The 13,315-nt window shown below is 34.7% G+C and overlaps 1 long non-coding RNA gene across 1 annotated transcript; it reads left to right on the top strand.

Annotated features, from left to right (window-relative positions):
- Positions 1 to 3,281: 3,281 nt before the first annotated feature.
- On the top strand, positions 3,282 to 12,773 carry LOC149774438 (uncharacterized). The gene is made up of 3 exons (XR_016416831.1): positions 3,282 to 3,383; positions 3,614 to 3,665; positions 11,791 to 12,773. It is a non-coding gene; the product is annotated as an uncharacterized LOC149774438 (long non-coding RNA).
- The last annotated feature ends 542 nt before the right edge of the window (positions 12,774 to 13,315 follow it).

Here is a 13,315-nt window from a genome sequence, read left to right as displayed (position 1 = left end):
TGATGACGATAATGACGATAATGATTATAAGAATGTTGATCAATGTTAATGTAATTGATTAGTAAAGATGATGATTGTAGTAGTGGTGGCGGTAGTGGTCACGTTTATGAAGATAACTCCTTTAGATAGCAATGGTAGTGTCGCTGCTTATGGTAATGAGAGTGATGGTGACGACGACGACATTGACGGAATTAATCAGAGAAAGCGATCCCAATGGATTTCGTTTGCTTCCAGATGTTTCTTTTTTCGTTCTTGGATGGTGACAGCATGATTAGAAAAATAAGTTTTGGCGCCGTTTTCTTGGTGCAATAAATATGATCACATTTATCAGTTGTGCAAAAGTGAAAGAAAAAGAGACGTGGTTGATGGTCAAAAGGTGTATTTGATTTGTAGAGAACACATTCTTTTCAGCAATCTATATTTCTTATTTGTTGTATCCCATTAACATCCAAAGACAAATACAACCAATGTGCTTATATATATATATATATATATATATATATATATATATATATATATATATATATATATATATATATATGTATCTTTGGAATTCATGATTTTTATTTATAGAATGATCCAGTAATAGGCAACTTATACAAAGTTTTCTTAAATACACAAAGACACACAAAATCTCTTGGTCCATATTATTTGTTTACAAAAATAGGTTTCCATTTAAAAGTTAAGTTAATAAATTCCTCTTCATATTATTTTGTAAATTCCATTATATGTTGCGTTTTTTTTTTTTTTGCAGGTCAATTTGTCATATTTTAATTTTAGCCAGTTGCTATAGGTGAATGCTACCTTGCCAATAAGTGCATTTAGTGACTATTACTTTTCCCTACCTTCCCGTTCGTGTTTTGTTGGTTCTGATTTAATTGTATGGGTTAGTATGAATACTGGTCAGTAAGAAATGGATGCTAATCAGAAACAAGATGCAAGTTGGTCACTAACACTGTGTGATGGTTCGTAAGAATGTGAATTAGTTAATAAGACTATGTTAGTAACCATTCAAAAGTATGGGACTTTCCATAGTGGCGAAAGCTCCATGCTAATGTCCCAAATGTGGCCAGATTTTCCCTAATATTCAGTTCTTGCATATCCCGAGAGGTGGCTCTAACCATAAGTTCCCATTAGTCATCCAAGTGTCCCGCAATTCTAAATTCTTCAATGTACACAGAGTGTCTCCTATGTTAATTTGTCGCAGGTAAAAGCTCAATATATTTACATCATTTTTGACATGCAAGATTAAAGACTGAATATTATATTTCACTCAAAGACACCACGTGGCCCGTAATGTTAATGACATGTGACAAACTACTGTGAAATGGAAGAAAAAGCAGTTTAGTCGATGGCTCGCAGTCAATACTGGGTTATCCTTAATTCGCACAGATTAGAAGGATTATGTGTGCATTAATTTATGTCGTGATGAGCCCCACTTTAGATAACCCGGATCACTGATGTTTTAATGCTTAATACCGTATGCGTTAAAACATAACAATCTATTTTTTATTGCTAGCCAATATTTTCGAGCTGTTTCCATACCCTCGTGTGCTAAATACATTCAATACATTACTACTACTACTACTACTGCTGCTGCTGTATTCAGTTATTTATTCCACTGGCCCATATTTTAAAATACAAGTAAATATAGCATGCGCCATGGTGTACATTTATTAAGTGTAGTGTTCAACACCAGCATGCATAATTTGCTGTAAACAATCAGTGCATTATATTATCAAGGTGTTACTGCCACGAAGTAAATCATTGACCATTCGTATGATTTATCAGAGATTTTCTAAGACGAAAATCCGAACTGACATAGTAAGAAACATTTCTTTTAATTAATTATAATAAATAATTATTACTGTGACTCATGAGGGATACACATTTTTTTTTTCCACAGACGGATAGAGATAATAAACTTCATAAACGTATTTCGCGCTTAAATGGCCATAATCTTGAAAACTCACTAACGAAATGGATTTCATCTTCTACATGTAAACTTTATGTTTCTGGCATAGTTCATAGCACAAATTATTTCTCTCACTCCAACGGCCTACCTATCGCTGTGTTCAGCATTAGCGATGGGAACCTGACTTTAGCAGATAACGTCTTAAAAATATATGATAATCTGCATGATGATTATTATTTTTTTCGGTTTAAATGCAGTTTGTTTTATATATACTATAATACAAGCACTTATGTGAATTTTTAATATCACATTTTTAGCATTGAATTGCCTAATCCTTGATTTATGTCATCGTACCTAAATATCAGATAATTGATGCTCTTCTCACAGGCGCCCGTAGACTTATTTTTGGGGGAGGGAGGCAAACATGTAATGGATAGCTATTACGTTTTATGGAAGTAGGTTAAAATATGTTTAGAGGTGAAATAAGGGGGGGGGGGGACAAGCGCTTCCATCCCATCCGTATGTGCTGGCACCAACGGCACTTATTCCACTGTTTAAGAAATAGCCAGATTCAAAGAGTTCGTTAAACAGAGCCTTAATGAATGGTAAGGTCGTTTCAGACATCCACTGATAAAAACGAGTAAGTATCATATCTGGTATGGGGGTTTGTTTTTGATTTTAAGTATAAACTCCTCATAATGTCATCATTTGTAATAGGAGTATTTAGGTCATCACTTATAAGAATATGTGAGGACGTTATTCACTAACAATATTGTCAAAGTCATCTAACCGGGACACAGGCTTCTTCAATAAATACTTAGAATATTCATTCCAGGTTTTTGGGACGACGCTAGGAATGCCGGAGGTCGCAGGTCCGAACCCCGGCCGAGTCGTAGCAAAGACTTATAAAAATGGTGCTGATTTAATTGTAAGGGTGAGTATTAGCATTAAGAAGTTAGTGTTAAGATTGTTCGGCCTGATGTCAGGATAATGTGACTGGGTGGGACATGATGCAAGATGTCTGTGGCAAGATGCCCCAGTGCTAAACATCACTATAAACTGCCACACAGCAGACATCGTAGCCATGTGACTGAAAAATTGTTAAAGCTACATTAAAAATCCAACACACACACACACACTATCATAAACTTTAATAGCTGTGCATTTTATCGTGAGCATCATATTCTTTCTTGATCTTTCAAACTGTATTTTATTCAAGCTCCTGTCTCTTGTTCTCTGGATAATATTTGGGTATGTATTGCAAATACCTGTATGCAAATGTATTGATCCTAACCTTTTTGTTTTTGTTTAGTGTTTAATCATCGTGACCATGACGACTCATAAGGCTATATAATCAATACAAAATTGTCCACCGCTTGTCAGTTGTGGGATAATCATTGCAGTTTATCTCTCTTTTGAATTGTGGTTGTAATTGTCTAATCTTGGTCAACTTGCTTACTTTGCTAAGGTACGTAAGAGATGTCCTTCAATATTTTGCCTTTTAATTAAGTCATATTTAATCACAATTCTGTGTGCTTATTTCTGCTTAATCATATTGTATTCATATATTTCGTAGCATTTCATATTAAGTTGCAAGGAGGAAATCGTCATATTTCGTAAAACTTCATTTTATATAGTTACATTATGCAGAAACATATTTATTAAAACTTTCCATATTTCCAATTTTCTCTATTTCAGATGAGGATGTCTCTGGTGTTCTGCACACTTGTAGTTCTCTTCTTCGTCAATGGTAAGTTTTGTTCTGCTTTGACAAGAAATTCCCACGGTAAAGGATATAGCATAATGTTGTCAGTGGTCATATAAGCTGGCTCGTGATTCCCCTGTTACCATTTCTGCTACCTGACCACACTGATCACACTTGAACCTGTTGTAAAAGCTTTGGATATTGTATTATAAAACGGTTGAGAAAAGGTGTTGCAAGTATATTTTTCTGTCAATTTTAATACAATAAATAAAAAATTCTCAGAACAAATACAGACGTTAGGTTACAATGAAATACTTATATGGTTCAATGAGAAGGACACATGTTTGTTAGGAGAGTCTTTGGGACAAAATACAACAAGAAACACTTCATTTATTTAGAGCAAATATTGTTTTAAAATCAGAACAACTCGCAATAAAATCGAAAGAATTACACAAAATATCTTTTTATGTTTCTATAAGCTGAAAATAATTCAGTGAGATAAGTTTGGGGTTATTTTTAAAATAATTCGGAGGTAATTTGTAAAAAAGATATTTTGTCAGCAATAAATTGGTTCTATGGGTTTGAAATTCAAACTCTTCAGGAACAAAACTCGAATGCAAAGCAGTCTTGCCCGTTTTTTCAATTAGGTCGTTAATAAACGTACTCAAGACATAGTGAACTCTCATTAATCCGGCCCGCAGAAAGACTCTTCTGCTGAATTTATAATGTTTCGTGCTTAGTTTAGATAATCTGGCCTTGACGATGATATCTTGTCATGTCATATGCCGCATGCCATTTGTCTTCACATATCGCATTTATATTGTTAAGTATAATTTTAAGTGTAAATTTATTTTAGCAAAGAGATTTAGAATGTATTTTCATTTCTTGCTATCAAAATCTGATTGATCACTACGTCCTTTTTCAGGGATGTATACATCATGGATAATTAATCAGATCATTCTGTTTTTTCGTCACGAAACTACAAATTATTGTGTATTGTACTTGTTTGTTGTACTATATTTTCTATCAGCTATGTGTCGAAATTGCTGTGCTACTGACAGTGCCAATCTTAGACCGTGATTGATTCGACAATGTCACTAATTCTATATATAAAACTTCTACTCCTGATATTTCTGTTCTCGAACAAAACATTAAGCCTTTTCATTAACCTTTATTGAAAAAGAGCCATTTCTTCCCAGAATTTCAGCTCTTGTCACATCAATGCACCATACCTCGCAATAAATCCTTTCTGTTAAAATTTTTTAAAAAAATATAATCAAGAATATTCAGTTTTATTTGCATATACTGGAACATTAAGACTCTTTGTTTCCTCGGAATTAAAAATTGTGTTATTACATACATGAACACCAGTGAAAAGTTTGAATTGTCTGCTTAACAAGACCGCTGTAAAGTCAGAAAAGAGCAATATAAAAATTGTATATTTTACTATCAAGATATTTACTTTAGAATGATGATACAATTCCATCCACCTTAATCACTGATTGGAAAAATAGCATATACTAAATCGGAATGAATCTCAGTTCATTTCATTTATCGTAAATGTAGCAAACTGTTCAAACAGTTGAAGCTTGGAATAAAGCGCTCGTTGGTGCCTTCAATTGTCAATTTCTTGATATATATTAATCTGAAAAAAATCGGGAAGCCATTAACGACATCAAATAGAAACCGGAGGGTTAGTGCAGATAATTATCTGGTTCCCAGCAAAAATGCTTCCGAAACAAATGTAGTAAAACCTTACTAATTGTGGGTCACTGGGAACGAGAATGATGCTTAAAATTTTTGACTAGCTCCAGTTTTAAAGATATGATGATTGGTCAGTATATACAACCCTTGATTTGGGAATGGCGGAGGATAAATGAATTATAAAGGAAGGGATCTCAATTTAAACCAGAAATGACTAAAATACATCTTTAACGTGATCTATAAATACATCTAGGACTGGGTTCGAACAGTACTTTCATTTTAGGTAAAACTATTTTTAGACGTCTTGGCTGATGCAATCATAACTAAGCTTACGTCACTCTGCTGAACAAATTGTCCTTTATCAGCTCTAGAAATCATACAGTGTCGTGCTTTCTTATTTGTCGATGTCTGATTTTGCAAAGGGACACATTTCTGTTTAGCCAAAGTGAGCAAGATTCCTCGTACTTGTGTGAACAATGCAGATACCGTCTGCTTTGTTTGTGGTGAAGTGACGTTTGCATCACAAAAGCGCAGTATAGCCACTATTTTTACGCAAGCCTGTCACCTTTATTTTGGCTGAATAATTGGAGATCAGGACAATAGGTGGGCCCCAAACATGTGCTGGAACACTTTTGCAACAAATCTTTGCCAATGGTTGAATAGGAAAAAAAATATATGCCTCTTGCAGTGCCAATGATTTGGAGTGAGCCAACATGTCATATCAGCAATTGTTACTTTTGCATGGTGCCTCCAGTTGGGTAAGGTGTGTCAAAGAAGAAAAAGTGTACCGTGTATTTAACAAACAGGCAGGTATCCTACGGAGAAGGACTGCCAGTTCCTCATGCACCAGAGTCATTCTCACTTGGGTCAGACAAGGATGATGAAGAGGATGAAACTTTTAGTCCTGAACCATTAATGTCACATGACCAATATTTTCTCCCATCATTCTACTCTGAACCACACCTCACAACACAATGTGAACTGAATGATTTTGTTAGGGATTTGGAAAGATCTGTTGGGCTCTAGACTCCAGCAGTGGAATCTCCTGGCAGGCGATATTAGGGTTTCCTCATTCCGTGACCGTCAAAAGGCACATGTGCCATTCTTCTTCACGGAAGGTGATCTTTGTAGCCTGCAACAACATCGATGGTGTTATGGCAGCCCTCATCATCGTTCATGATCCAGATGTGTAGAGACTGTTCATTTATTCATTGAAGACGAGTCTTAAATCTGTTTTGCTTCATAAGGGCAATATTTTGCCATCAATTCTAGTTGGCCATTCAGTCAAAATGAAAGAAACCTATGAAAACATGAAACAGATGTTGAGTTGCATAAACAATGAGCAACATCAGTGGCAGCTTTGTGGCGATTTGAAGGTTCTTCCTCTCTTGCTGAATCAGCAGACTAGATGCACAAAGCACTGCTGTTTTTTTCTGTGAATGGGATAGTCGTGCGAGAGATCCCCACTTCATCGAGAGAGATTGGCCACTCCGACAGTCATTGAGTACTGAGAGAAAAAGTGTTCAACATCCACCACTTGTTGAATCAAGGAAGATTTTGTTACCTCACTTGCACATCAAGCTGGGTCTTATGAAGAATTGTGTCAAGGCCATGGACAAACCATAAAGCAACTTTCAAGTACCTCCGTGGAACATGTCCAAGGTTAATTCAAGCTAAGATAAAGGAAGGTGTCGTTGATGGTCATCAGATTCATGAACATCTTTGAGATGATGCAATTGAAAAAGACGGCATGGAAAACCTTCCAGTTAGTGGCAATATATTTTCTAGGAAACAACAAGGCAGACAACTACATTGAGTTAGTGGGAAACCTCCTCAAGGCATATACAAGCCTTGATTGCAACATATCACTAAAGAGACATGTTTGCACTCTCATCTAGATTTGTTTCAACAGAACTGCTTAGCAGTGAGCGACAAGCACGGCGAGCGATTTCATCAGGACATCGCAACAATGGTGAAACTCTATATGGGCTAATGGGGCCCATCAATGCTTGCAGACTATCGATGGACAGTGACACGAGATGTTCCATTTAATGAATACAAGAGACAAGTCAAGAATCACCGAGTAGACACTGAATAAGTACTAAACTATTTACTTATATATATATATAATATATTTTTGCCTTTTGTTTCATAACACATTTTATTTATATAACCCTTTTGCTGTATGTTAAAGTGTTATATAAACAGGACAGGTGCAATATTATCATGTAAAGCAGCCATAAACACATGACAAGACCTAGGTTTACCATATATGATTAAAACTCTATTATCTACACAATATATATAGAAGTAAAAAGTTAAATCTTAAGTATCTTGGAAACAGTAGCCAATCAGTTATTTTAATTGTCATATTTGAATTAAGCACAACAAAATCCATAATAAATAGCACATTTTATATCTGAAGCAGACGACTTCTAACACATTGTAGACAAGTGTTACTAGCTGTTAAATTCCTCTTGACTGGCGATTGAGTTCATGCGCATATCATTCCATTTATTCTTTACTTCGATCATCTTCACAACGCTTAGATTTACAGTCCATGCACTCTTTAAATTAAGATAAGATGGATTTAAATGTTTAATTTTTCTCTTTCTCCGTTTGGAAATGGCGATTCATTTGTATCTCTTCAGAAATCAAGTTATCCCGTTAATCACAAAATATATTCCTTCATCGGTCGCCCCTTCTATCAATTCATCGCGTCAGTTCGCCAACTATAAGTATTGCCCAATATTGTAACAAAACAATTCAAAATGTCTTGTCCCTTAAATCCCTTTTAAAAAGATTTCATTATACATGATTTTTTTATTTTCAATTAAATCTTGTTTACAGCACTCTACACTAGTCAAGTGCAACATCGATGCTTCTGATTAAATCCATAAATAAGTCGGACAACAACAAAGACATCTATCAGAAACGTTTAACGTTGAGTCAGTCAAATCCGAGAAGACCTAGAACACATTCACGGAAATTGTATTGGCTGAGCAGTTAAACTTAATAGTATTCTGTTTGATTCAATATGATAAGCTCTTTAAAATTTGCTTTGCGGGCAAGTCATAATTTATTACAATATTACACGAAGGTTAGAAAACAGTTATAATGTTATCTTTATGCCTTGTTATATCATCCGCTGAAAATCCTATCAAAGGGAATACAATTCTAACAAATTAAAATACTGAAAAGACACTAATAAAATAAAAAGCTAAATTAAAAGTATACTCGGGAATCTTAATGAATGATGACATCACTGCTTCTTCTTCTTAATAGCGTCTTCACAGGATGGCAGCTAAAGGCTATACTTTCTGTCTGTAGGCTGTAGGGATTCAGTGATAATGTCACACTAGAATTGCAAATGTAACTTGCCATGTTTGAAACTGACAATGCCAGACTCTTTCAGTCAGAGAGGTATGAACTAAAATAACTGATGGTTAATGCTGAAGGTAATTAGATTCACCTTCCTACGATGTAAAGTACACCCCGAATACTGACATTTCTAAATATTCATTTTATTAGATGCCTAGCTCCAGTCACGTTTTCATTATCGGGGTTGTGAATAAAGTATTTTGCTCATTAGTTTCAGCAACGAAAATATACCTCTGCTGAAAACCTGCAACGTTTGTCTTGCTCACTATCACTGGCATGATAAAAGCGTATTCTCTTGGATGATTATCCATATTTTTCCCAAAGACTGTACTATTCGTAAGTTTGAAGAACTCTTTCTCAGCCTCGTTTTTAGCATTTGAGTGCAGCTCATTGTTACCCGCCAGTGATATGACATATTTGTCGGTGAAACTGTCATGTTCGCTGCAGATCAAACAATGGGTTTTGGTGCAAACTCGTGTCATCAGAATACTTTTTATGTCTGCGGGTGAGGCAAGTTGTTGCCGATCTCGAATGATTCAATAAATGCCTTAACTTAGTCCAGGCCACGATACAACGTTGGCAACTCAGTTTTCCCGTCACATTTAACAACTGCAAAACAAAATCTGCATTATTTTTTATGATCGAGCTGTGTTTGTTATAATCTCACGAGCCGGCACTGGAACATTCAAATATTCTCTGATAGACTTCTGTTGTACCAGGTACATTATAAACGACCTTGACGTTTCCGTATTCACCATCATTTGTTCTGGTGACATTTATAATTTGCTTCAGCATATATGTAGTGCCATGCTAAGTCCACCTCTTAATTTACTCATGGTCATGAAGAACATATCATATTTTGTAGGGCGCAGTTTGTAATTTTTTCCCCAATTACTACAAAATGTGACATAGTATAAGTGTATCTTTCTTTGGTTATTTGACATTTACATATAAAAATGCTTTTAGGGATAACATGTCCCATCACATGCTGAATATGAATATCGAGTAATCTGAAACACGTTCCACTGGGGAATATGACTGTATATTTGCAAAGGCTTTAATTAATGTTTGTAACCTATGCATCACTTAATGTCTAGCCAGTTGTTATACAAAAAGTACCATGAATGTTCAGCTGTTACACAAATATGGTTGTCTTTTTAATTGTTATTTCTTTTCTTTCTCCTAGCCACATATAATCTATGCAATCCCTACTTAAGACAATTTAGTTCGGTATGAGTTTTTCAATTTCATCGGCACCATCTATATAATTATATTAATGAACAATTATTATCAAGACAATACATTTTATGAACCAACAATGATATTCATTTTGAGTAATTTATAATTCAAACGACATTTATTATTTACCCCTTAAGTGATCATGATAATCGTACCTTTTGTGGACGGTCTTCGGAATCTCAAATTTTGTCATAAATTTTTCTTTGCAGATGGTACATGTGTTTTATTATTGTGAAGATAAAGGTTTTGCATATATTGGTTTTAATTCCCGACACACTAATTTTGCAATGTTACCCAACGCATCGTTAAATTAGCTGTTTAGGAAGCTTTTTTTATTACTATTATTGAATTTTCATAAAGATAAACGTTGAGGGAATGTTTATGGCTGTTTTGTTTGTTCAGAATATGTGCATTTTGTTGTTTACACTTTGCCGTAACATCTCACATGTGAATGAATGTACATATCTCAATTAGTTTGATTGTCTATCTTTCCACTAACTCCTTGTGTATCCGATAAAAATTCAAATGGATAATAGAAACGCCTACTGTATTTCTTATTCTAATTAAACCTGGCTTCAGTTTCTTCACCCATTCCGGCAATGACGTTCCTATAAGCTGTTGATATATAGGTATGTGCAATGTGAAATAATCAGTCCTGTCATTTGTTTCTTGTGTTGTTTAGTAAATCCGATCGCTCAGAGCTTTTACCGATCAAATAAATTATATTTTATGACTGAATAACGTCTTCAGATATTTATCCATACAAATTAAAACGTTCATATGACTATATGCTTTATCTGAAATAGATCTCCAAGTCCTTTAAGTATTATTCTTTTTAATGCTGTAATTTCATCCCTGGCATTTCATTCCAAGTTATTGTACTTATTAACGGTGATTATAGGGTTTTATGTTTGTACGCCCGTTTAGGTCACCTGAGTAAATAAATTGCCGCATAACCTTTCTTAAATGAGATTCGTGACCTATTGCTGGATGCACACAAAAATACATTAAGATGAAAAACTACAGGAATTATACCTCTTAATAAAACTTCCCTTCGGAATATCGGGAACATCTCAAACAAGTATCCAAGTTAATGTCTCGTCTTCTATGTCGTTGCAAAATGCAAAAGCAAATCAGAGAGGATAGAGCAGAAACTTATGTCATTATGGTCTGCTTATTCCTGATGATGAACTATACCTTCCAAGCCTCTTGCATCAGTGCAAATTCACTGAGTAAATGCAACTTCTCATTGACCCCCTGCAAAGATCCGTCTGAAAACTGTTTCCTATTGCATCAACAAGCTTCACATCTCGAGTACACACACATCATTACAAGTTACCTGTCCTTGACGTAGTATCACGTATTATTAGACTAGTATTATATATCGTTAACAGCATCAGATTCAGAGTAACTTAAACTAGAGTAATTCAATTCATAAATTGTCATGTGAAATAGGAATTTATCAATCACATTCCACAAATTTCAACGTGTACTGCGCTTCTATTACTTCACAATGGAACATCACACATATTTGATATTTCCGGTGAAGGTTGAAATGTAAAACATATGTTTGTTCCTCGCACGTCGTCCCGGTTTTCCAGCATATAAGTCAAGATTTATTTATTTAAATAATGGTGGTAAATTTGTATGTATATCTAATAATTTTATATTGCCAAAAATGCGAGCAAACAGCATAAATACTTTCTCAGACCTTAGTGACATGCATGGTGTATATTAAAAATAAATATACATGTGCTGACAAACATATTCCCATATTAAGAAATCATTCATTGTGACTTGTCAAATTTCTAAGTGAAATGTTCTGTATCTTTAACTGTGATTTCAGATATGAAGGAAACTGCGGGAATATCTACAACACCGGATACGACGGTTAATACGACAACAGTTAATACTACGACAGGTTCGCTAGTGAAAAACGACGGTATCTCTGTGGCCACAGGAAGTGGACATCTGATCTTATTCCTTATTATACCTCTAGCGCTTGTCACATTGTTTATTCCATAAGATAATATTTCCCAAGAATTGTATAGAACTTTGCGTCCGACTACTCTGTCAGGATTAGATAAAAAATTAACTAAATTGAAAGTTTAAATATCTATTTCACTCATCTTATTTAAGATGCAAGTAAGATAAACCAAACATGCATCAAATAATCATTTTAAGTATACGCACGCTAATGAATAATTAATTGCAAATGTTCGCAAAAGAGAAAATAATTATTTATAGTAAAATAGCAATTATGGGAATGATATATATGAGTGTTATTTGGTTTCATGCTGTACAGCACATCAACATAAGTAGTTTATTTAGTGCTAAGGTATTTGTAGTAAATTGCCTTGCATAAAGACACACCACGATATGACTCAGACAATGATAGGATTCGACAATACACACTTTCGATCGTGGGTCCGGCACGCTAAACACTTAGCCAACACAGATCCCTATAATGACATATATTACAAGTTACTTTCACTGTTAAATACAGTAATTACCATTATGGTCTCGTTTAACTTAATGGACATTATAATGGGACATTTAACCATAAAGAAAATAACTATTTGAAATCTTATCTTTAGTTGTGTACGGCTAGAACGTAGTATCACAAAAGATATCCAATTAACTACATATATTGAATGCATGTTGATATTATCTGCATTAGTTCTCTAATTATGCTTGATTTGAGGAAGAGTAAGAGCTACTATGGTTTTTAAATCGATGTGTTTTCTAACTGTGATCATGTGATATGACGAGTGTGTGTGACACTTTTGATCACAAGCACGGTATATTTGAATAAAATATTATAATTTATTTCGTCTCGATTTATTTCTGGTCAAGGGCAAAGGAGTCAATATGTCAGGGCATTTGTTACATCGCTCACATACGTAAATAAAACTTGAAAAAAATAGCCTATTACAATGATCGATACCTTAAGCCAGTTCAAGCAAATATTACTTTAAAAATATATGTTTGATCAAATCCAACTAGGCAACCCATCTTACGTGTAACGTAGGGTATTGAAAAGATTCCTATCCTAGTGGTTTGGATAGACAAGTCTTGTGGTTAACTTAGTTAACTGTAATCAGAGTTGCTCGTTATCAGAGTCAAGTGATTGTAAATTACAAACAATAACTATTATATAGAATGCCTTTTTAAATCTCAATTAAGCGTTTAATAATTTAGTGTTCTTCAAGACTTCATCAGCAGACTATTGTGATTACTGACTGTCAACATCGCTCGATGAAATGGTGAGTGATGTTAAGAGATTGTTCCATATATGCGGCAGACTGTAACAGCCCACTGTAACGGCCCCCGTCCCTGTTCGGCGTCGGTTTGTGCGCAGGGATGTAAAT

The sequence above is a fragment of the Sinohyriopsis cumingii genome, unplaced genomic scaffold (genome assembly GCF_028554795.1).
Source record: "Sinohyriopsis cumingii isolate HCF-2022 unplaced genomic scaffold, ASM2855479v2 utg000229l, whole genome shotgun sequence".
Classification (NCBI taxonomy): domain Eukaryota; kingdom Metazoa; phylum Mollusca; class Bivalvia; order Unionida; family Unionidae; genus Sinohyriopsis; species Sinohyriopsis cumingii.
Note: the sequence above shows the minus strand (reverse complement) of the source record. Positions and strands in the feature narration are given on the sequence as shown.